The sequence below is a fragment of the Sinocyclocheilus anshuiensis genome, unplaced genomic scaffold, assembly GCF_001515605.1.
Source record: "Sinocyclocheilus anshuiensis isolate Anshui unplaced genomic scaffold, SAMN03320099.WGS_v1.1 scaffold356, whole genome shotgun sequence".
NCBI classification, from domain to species: Eukaryota; Metazoa; Chordata; class Actinopteri; order Cypriniformes; family Cyprinidae; genus Sinocyclocheilus; species Sinocyclocheilus anshuiensis.
The window spans coordinates 876,396-885,835 of NW_015554097.1; positions in this window are offsets into that span (position 1 = coordinate 876,396).

Sequence of the window (9,440 nt, forward strand, 5' to 3'; positions counted from 1 at the left end):
TGTGATAGAAAGACTTACGCTCCAATGCCTTCATTTGATAACAAAGCTTTCCTCTGTCAAATGATACATTACAGAGCTCAATCCATGCTCTTATCTTTTGCCCAAGATGTCACCGTCCTTTTACTTGCTCTGATCTTATAGTGAAAGATTGAGGCAATACAACCAGCTATCTGGTCTCTTGCCCTGTTAACAAGACAATATGGCTATCACATTTGAGATAATGTGTTGACTGTTGAGAAACTTATGTAAGCATCTCTCTTGGTTTCTTGGCGTTGAAAGCACAGTTAAATGTCTCATTAAGTGCTTCTTTCAGATGCATTTAATATTAAATTCTGCATAATAATATATGTTAAAAGGATTCCAACACAATATGTGGATATTTGTGCTTAAGAAAACAACATGATTCCTTGAATATTTTGCAAAATGTCCCTGGTTCCATTGGCAAAACATTCTGTAATATTTTCTAATTAAACTATTTTAAGTATTATAATTTTTCTCCTGTACCACAGAGACAGATACTTAGCCTCTAAAAAACACCTTCCACGCACTCCAAGTGTTCCCACTTTGTGGCAGTTATTAAAAGCTAATAGAATTGCAATGTTGCAATATGCTGATCCAATTACAGGATCTACATTAGCAATTAACTTCCAGCTAAAAATAACAATAATGCCAATTACATGCATAAATAATCATATAATCAGCATATTCTGTCACCAGAAAAATTATTGTGATTACCTCTCAGTTTATGGAATGCTTTGCCAGAGGGATGTGTACACAAAGCCATTCTCATTTCTCCTCGCTTTCTTATAAATTACCAATTTCATTTCGTGCAAGGAGCTCGCAAATGAAAAATCAACACTCTTAAACATCCTCTAAAATGAACATTCGTGGCTATAAGTACTGCTAATGGACTAGGACATTTACTGTACAGTTTACAATTTCAGGAAAGCTTAACCATAAGACACGGTGGCAGCTTTAATGGTCTTTTTCTTCGTCTTTTGAAAGCTGGACAGGGCCAACCTCTTTTACTTTTCTGATCCAGACTAAGATCATTTGGATGAATAAAAAATCTGCCTTATTGCAGTTGTGGAAATGGACTTTTAATGTCCTTCAGTTTTATGTTGCTGTCTGGGTCTAGAGTGCTGTTTTTTGTTCGATGTCCAGTTCCCTGGGGTTGAGAGAAGGTTTCTGACTTCTTCTGCTGGCAGAGAAACAGAGCACAGTTTGCAGGGAAAGCCCGGCGCTGGTGGTCCGAGGTGGTATCTCGGAGTGAACGACTATTCCGTATGTTAGGCTGACATGCAGGATGAGGACAGGATCGCTGTCGGCTGCAGGGCAGACTGACTAACAGTTATTTGGCAGAAGTAATTTGCTTGACACTTGGTCTGAAAAGATACACCCACCACCCTTTGTAGAATGGATATTCTAACAAAGCTATATATATATATATATATATATATATATATATATATGCGCCTGCATTATGAGATGGTAATCTCTTCATCATCTAAAAGTGTGTTTATCCAGTTGTTTCCACAGGAGCAAATGTGGTAACCAGTTTCCTTTGTTATGTAGATGAAATCCCAGGATTTGGTCATTTAAAATGATTACACCCTAAGCACTCTGTAATGCTCCACAATGATCTAAATAGCACAATATTTTCAATGAGTAGTATGTGAAACCAAGGTTACCAAGCCTGTGGCTTAAGCACAACTGCACTTTTCCAACACGTTCTTCATCATTCATCAGTCAAGCTTCCAGTATTTCTCTACTGTAGAGGGCATTACATTGTGCGTCCATTATGACAACAATTAAATAGTGTTATTATATTTAGCTAAAACTATTTCAAGTGAAGCTAAAATAATATAAAATGTAAATATCAAAAAATTTGAAATGTTGCCTTGGCAACTAACTAAAATAAGTTTAAGTTAAACTGGAAATAAATAAAAACTGAACTAGAGGTAAAACTAGAACTGAAATAAAATATAAATAAAAACGAAATAGTAACATAAAAATGAATGAATAAAATTAAAATTAAAATGTAAAATGAATATGAAAGCAAAAACTATTTAAAAAAATATAAAAAATAATAATAGAATATAAATAATACTAAAATAGCTGCATTTGAAAGAGAAGACTATTTTAAAAGCATGTACATTTAGATTTAGAATATTTAAAAATGAAATAAAAAACAAAAAATGATAAAATAAAATATTAGGATAACATTTGTTACAAGTACTTTGAGTTATAAAAGGTGCTATGAAATTAAAATAAATAAATCATGTTATTTGTTCCCTAGCAATCCAAAGTAAACTAAGGAACTGTCTCAAAAAAAAAAAAAAAAACTACATTTCAAATTTGCGGAATTCCGTTAATGTGGCTGCTATTGGACAGAATGGCACTCAGTTTCATTATGAGGTCTGGAACTGAGCATTTGTGTGAGATGGATGAGAAGGGTGTATGTGGCACAGATTTGGACGAGAGCGGTCTGAGCTGGTTCTACTGGGCAATAACAAAAATTGCAGCCGGCTTCAGGGAACACTTTCCATATAGCAGCTAAAGTTCGGAGCTCGTGTGTACTGCCTCTGTAAACAGTGTTAAAGCGAAAGGAGAGGCTAGAGGCCATTTTTGGCACAGCATCTCTCAGCTTCTCACAGACATATGCCGTCTGCTTAAGCCTTGGGACATACTATTAGTCACAAAGGGGGAAGTTATAAATATGTCTCAGAACAAACAGTTGAGGTCTAAAAGTTCTGAAGACTGCCGGCCAGGGTCAGGTTGCATAATGGGATAATAACAGGTATGTAGACCTCTTTATTTATCCATAATAATATTAGACTGGCTAAACTCTAATGAGCTCCTGCTGTCCATCTAAGTGAGTGACAACCGAGATATATAAGTAATATATCTTTATATTGGTACAGTATCTGCCATGTGTATTTGATTCATGTCTATTGTTTTATAAAAGGAACACGAGGAACTGAACGGCTGCTTTCTGCAAATGCATCTGTACAGTGGGCCACAGGTTTCAGTAGAGTTAAAAAGAAGAAATTATTTGCTTTAGTGTTCAAACAATAACAAAAAATGTCTTCAGTGTCTGCAGGACATTTCTTGTGACCACCACGACGAATATCACTTCAGTCTCTTTATATGCAGCCAATTACAATGCACCAGTCCTGCTCAGCTGCCACAAGTGCTTTTTATAAAAATGAAACCTTCAGAAGTGCCCACAAGAATTGAAGGAATTTACCATCCACACAAAACCCATAGATTTGTTGCAGTTCATATAATTTTGGTTTTGGCTCTGGAATAATGTGCAAGCGTGCACTTCAAATGAGATGCTTTCGTGCAAAGTGCAGCATGTTGTGTGTTGTGGACGGCAGTCTGGAGTAATTGAGGTCATTTGATATGCACCATTTGGGGGTCCAGTCATCAGACATAATGTGCTGTTTTAACATGAGTCAAATGAACCCTTGCCATACCTCCTTCAATGAGTTTAAATATACTGTATACTTGAGTCAGTGGCAGAATATTGTCTCAAGTCAGCCTGATCTTTTTAGTATACATTTACATGCATATTTCTGTACATACTGACAGCATCTAAAATGTATATTAAAAACTTTATAAATTATTTATATTACAAAAATGTACAAATACATTTTATTGCTAAATACATTTTTAATAGTTTTTTATTATAATATGTTTGAGCCCTTAACCCAACCCTTTTCCTTGTCATTTTCTAATAAACAAATAAATAAAGGCTATGGTGAGGCACTTATACTGTAAGTTAAGAAAATAAGGGAATATTCATTTAAAGCTAATCAACAATATACAAACATTAATTATCAATATACGTGCATACGAAAAAATCTATGTGTGCTTTAAGCATACTTAACGTACAAATACATGTTTACCAATGAGGTTGCCCCAGTTTCTTTCTAACTTACCAATATGACCCTTTCTTTTTGTCAGCATCCCCAATATGTTGCAGGATTAAATTACAGTTTGCATACACACATACTCATCCAAGTGGATAACACACTTTTTTAAGAACGTGTCCAGTACTATTAAAGAGCCCATTATAGAAAACTACATGTAATCACAAAGCTCCTCAAATTACCATAAACACACAAACTCAGTCTTATTATCTTGTGCAAACACATTAGAATCATTCTCAAAGTAGACACCTAAAACAACTAACTTCTCAGCGACCACAGGACTGCACCCAGTCTGAAAACCAGTAAGTCCCAGAGGAACATCCACGACTTACTGGTATCCCAGACCATAGAAACCCTGGGGAGAGGCACTCCACCCGGGCATGGTCTTCATGTTTCTGGGTTCCTGCATATCCTTTGTGAAGATGGTGGCAAACAGCCAGAATCTGGTTCCAAAGAGAAGCGCACAAGACGTGCTTTGGCACAAGTTGTGCTGGACACAGAATGTTCCCCTAAATGCTATTTATGTTTGCTCAGTCATATACGTCTGTAGATATACTGTGAGAGTGATGTATGTTCAGACTCGGACCAGGGCTTAGAAAATGAATTGCCTGCAGATGAATCATTGCCTGGCATATTTGATATACTGCTCGGTTACATAAAGACTAACTTGCATGGAGCGTCAAATCAACAGAAATTAGTCTTCTTCAGATTGGCCTCGGTAAAAACTCTGAGGTCTAAGGTCTTGGCTCATTAACTGAGGAAACAAAATGTCAGGGGTGGTCAAACAATGTGATTAATTTGCCTGAGGAAGAAAATTGGTTGCAAATGAACAAAATATGTCATTTCCGACCCTTGGACAGGGAGCGAGAACACATAATAAGGCACATCTAATTACTGTGCTGAGGTGAGGACCTCAACTCAAGCCCTTATCACAGTTTTGAATCCATGCCACACAAAGGGCTCGCCAGTAGTCAGATTAGATGGTGTCAACATTCCTTGAATTCTGTGTAAATGAATCAGCTGAAAAAAGTTAACAAAACGTTCAAGGCGGTTTCATAATGTGTCTTGAACGCGTTGTGACCTCAAAGCTAGGTAGAAAGGTTTGAAACCCTGCACTGCTGAAGTAAAAAGACTTGTAGACTTTTTTATTTTTGACAAAAAGCTGATATGATGCTACAAGCAGGATTTTGTTGAATGGAGTGACCTATTAAATTGTAATAAACTGGCTACATATACACAAACTACGCCTCGTAAAATAAAGTATATTGTCGAAATCGAGTCTGCAAAGGTTGGGGTGGTGTGAGGGTCTGGCACAAGTTGGCAGCACCGTCAACATCTGGCCACAGCTATGCCACTTTCTAGTCGTCTGCTTTTATGTGGCAGCCCTGCAGCCGCCCACATTCCATAGTGTCCAAACACGTTAACCAAGCATGAATCACCAATCTGATGCCACCACCCAATCCAGTAAAATCTTTATAGTTTCACTTGCTGCCACACCAGCCACCTGTGCAGACAGCAGCATGTGATTTCCAGTTGATATCAACATATTTAACATTTGCATGCTACATTAACCTTTTACTTTTTCTCTTACCCATAAGTTGTTCCAAACCTGTATGAGTTTCTTTCTACTGTTAAACAAAAAAAAAATATATATATATATATTTTTTGAAGAATGTTGTTAAACAAATAGCAGCTGGTAGCCATTGACTTCCATAGTATTTATTTTTTATGAATGTTGGTAACCAAACAGTTGCTGGTAACCATTTACTTCCTCCACATGGGGGGAAAAACACAGAAGTCAGTGGCTACCGGCAACTGTTTGGTTACCAACATTCTTCAAAACATCTTTTGTGTTCAACCGAAGAAAGAAAATCATACAGGTTTGGAAAAAAATTAGGGTGAGTAAATGAGGACAACACTTCCATTTTTGGGTGAACTATCCATCTAAGACTTTTCTTGTGTTATTGTTAACATACTTAGATGAATGTAATTTCTAAATAAGTTATAGTGTTCTATATTTTGACTCTGGAAGCATTTTCACACATTTTTTTTCACTCTTAATTAAGGGTATAACCAATGATGGCTACAGACAGGACCTGCTGGGTACTTAGGAAGGATCCTAATTAAATCTGACAATAATTTTCACATCACTCCCATGCTCTGTCTCCAATGCTATTAGTGACATTACTACACTAATGGTTGCTATGGCAGCATGAGCAATGCTCATTAATGACCTCAGCTGTAGTAATATTCAGTACAATCATTTATTTTTCTTTATTTCCTGCTTCTTTTGGCTCTAAATTCTGACTTGATGATATACGAGCACTTACGACATGTATGCCATTAATGGACTGCTCTCAAGGTAGGTTGGGGGAAGTTATGATGTTTCCGGTTGTAATTAGCATTGGAAAACTGTCCAGGTGGGCATGAAAGAAAATCATTAGACAATTTGCAGTATTAAGGGTTTTTCTATCACATGAATTTAACAGTAAAATAATAATAATAATAATAATAATAATAATAATAATAATTAATAAGGGTTTTCATGAATTTAACAGTAAAATAATAATAATAATAATAATAATAATAATAATAATAATTATTAATTATTATTATATAGCGCTTTTCTAGGCACTAAAAGCGCTTTACATTGTCGGGGGTATCACCAGTTAGGTGGTCACATCTTTTGACATTCATTAAAAACAGAGAAAACCTGAGATAAGGTGACAGTGTTTGAGGACGTTCACTTGATGTAACAGTAGAAGGAATAATGGACACAAAGTGCACTGATTTTATAAGGAATAGTCGTCATTGATGCATTGAATTATTAAAAATGTATTTTAAAAAAAGTTACCCAGGTGGTTATGCATACATACATATGTTATATGTATATGCACAAACACATACATATAAGTTTATTTACCAAAAAAATAAATAAAAAAGTATTTTTAGGATATTTTAGTCCCTTAAGTGTTGAGCTCATCAATCGATCATCAATCGATCGCCTTCAACTAGTTAAAAATGCTGCTGCCAGATTCCTTCATAATAGCCGCAAAAGTGCTCACATCACTCCAATTCTGCGGACCCTTCATTGGCTGCCTATTAAATTCAGAATTGATTTTAAAATTATTTTATTTGTATATAAATCTTTAAATGATCTAGCCCCTATTTATTTATCACAAAAAAAAAATATATATATATATTTTTTGAAGAATGTTGTTAAACAAATAGCAGCTGGTAGCCATTGACTTCCATAGTATTTATTTTTTATGAATGTTGGTAACCAAACAGTTGCTGGTAACCATTTACTTCCTCCACATGGGGGGAAAAACACAGAAGTCAGTGGCTACCGGCAACTGTTTGGTTACCAACATTCTTCAAAACATCTTTTGTGTTCAACCGAAGAAAGAAAATCATACAGGTTTGGAAAAAAATTAGGGTGAGTAAATGAGGACAACACTTCCATTTTTGGGTGAACTATCCATCTAAGACTTTTCTTGTGTTATTGTTAACATACTTAGATGAATGTAATTTCTAAATAAGTTATAGTGTTCTATATTTTGACTCTGGAAGCATTTTCACACATTTTTTTTCACTCTTAATTAAGGGTATAACCAATGATGGCTACAGACAGGACCTGCTGGGTACTTAGGAAGGATCCTAATTAAATCTGACAATAATTTTCACATCACTCCCATGCTCTGTCTCCAATGCTATTAGTGACATTACTACACTAATGGTTGCTATGGCAGCATGAGCAATGCTCATTAATGACCTCAGCTGTAGTAATATTCAGTACAATCATTTATTTTTCTTTATTTCCTGCTTCTTTTGGCTCTAAATTCTGACTTGATGATATACGAGCACTTACGACATGTATGCCATTAATGGACTGCTCTCAAGGTAGGTTGGGGGAAGTTATGATGTTTCCGGTTGTAATTAGCATTGGAAAACTGTCCAGGTGGGCATGAAAGAAAATCATTAGACAATTTGCAGTATTAAGGGTTTTTCTATCACATGAATTTAACAGTAAAATAATAATAATAATAATAATAATTATTATTATTATTATACTTTTCTAATTTCTCTATGGATGTTTCTGCTTTACACAGTCTTAGTTTTGCTTTGATTACACTCTTAAATATAATTAGTAGATCAAGTAAATAATGTGCAAAAAACTAATATTTACTTAATTATAAAAAATAAAATGCAATTATCAACCTTTATTTAACCAGGCAAGTAATTTAAGAATGAATTCTTATGAATTCTCCAGCCAGGTGGAAAAATATCTCATGGACTATGTACAGACATGCATATCATTATATACATATAAGTCATCAAAATATAAAACATTGGTTACCCTTTTGTTGCTTTGCAGCCTGAAATGAAGACAGACACAGCTTTTATTTCATCCAGTTGTATTTACTCAGTGCAAATTATAACATCCAAGTGAAAGATATAACACCAACATGTCAGAAAAAAAAAAAAAAAAATCAGAATCACTGAGTTGGAAAATGGATCACCTCCTTGTGTAAGCATTTTGTTGAACCAAATTTTGCTTTAATTACAACCTTTAGTCTGTTGGGATTTGTCTCCACTAACTTTGCACATCTAGACTTTGCGATATTTGTCCACTCCTGTTTTCAGAACTGCTCAAGTTCAGTTCAATTTGATGGTGACTGTGGACTGTAGTCTTCAAGTCACTCCACAGATTTTCAGTGGGGTTTAAGTCTGGGCTCAGACTAGGCCCTGCAAGGACATTCACCATTTTCTCCTTCATCCACTGTGCTTTGGGTCATAGTCATGTTGGAAGGTAAACCTTCTTCCCGTTGACAACTTTCTGGCAGAGGGCTGCAGAATTTCCTCAAGAATGTGACAGTATTTTGCCCCATCCAATTTTCCTTCTATCCTGACAAATTGCTCCAGTTCCTGCTGCAGAGAAAAAACCCCATAACAGGATATTACCACCTCCATGCTTTACTGTTGGCAGGGATGGGCAGTATTTCAGATACATGTATTTAAAATACGTATTTGAAATACGAAACACTATTTTGTCAAATTATTAAATTTCAGTCTCATCTACCTCAGAAACGTCAAGGTGCGTTTTGGCAAAGCTCAGTCGTGACTGCATGTGGCCTTTCTTGAGGAGTGGATTTTTTCTTGCAACCCTCACATACAAGCCACCTTTGTGGAGAATTTGTGATTTTGTTGTCACATGCATACAATGACCACTCTTTGTCATAAATTCCTGCAGTTGCTTCAGAGTTGCTGTAGGCCTCTTGGTCGCTTCTCTGACCAGTTTCCCCCTGGCTCTTTCATCCAGTTTAGGGTGACGTCCTGAAGTCCAGGGAGAGTCTGTGTTGTACCAAATACCTTCCACCTCTTAATAATAGACTTCACTGTGCTTCTAAGCATTGCTAAATCTTTTGAAATTTTTTTTTTATATCCACCTCCTGACTTGTGCCTGTCCACAACTTTATCCTGGAGATCTTTTGACAGTGA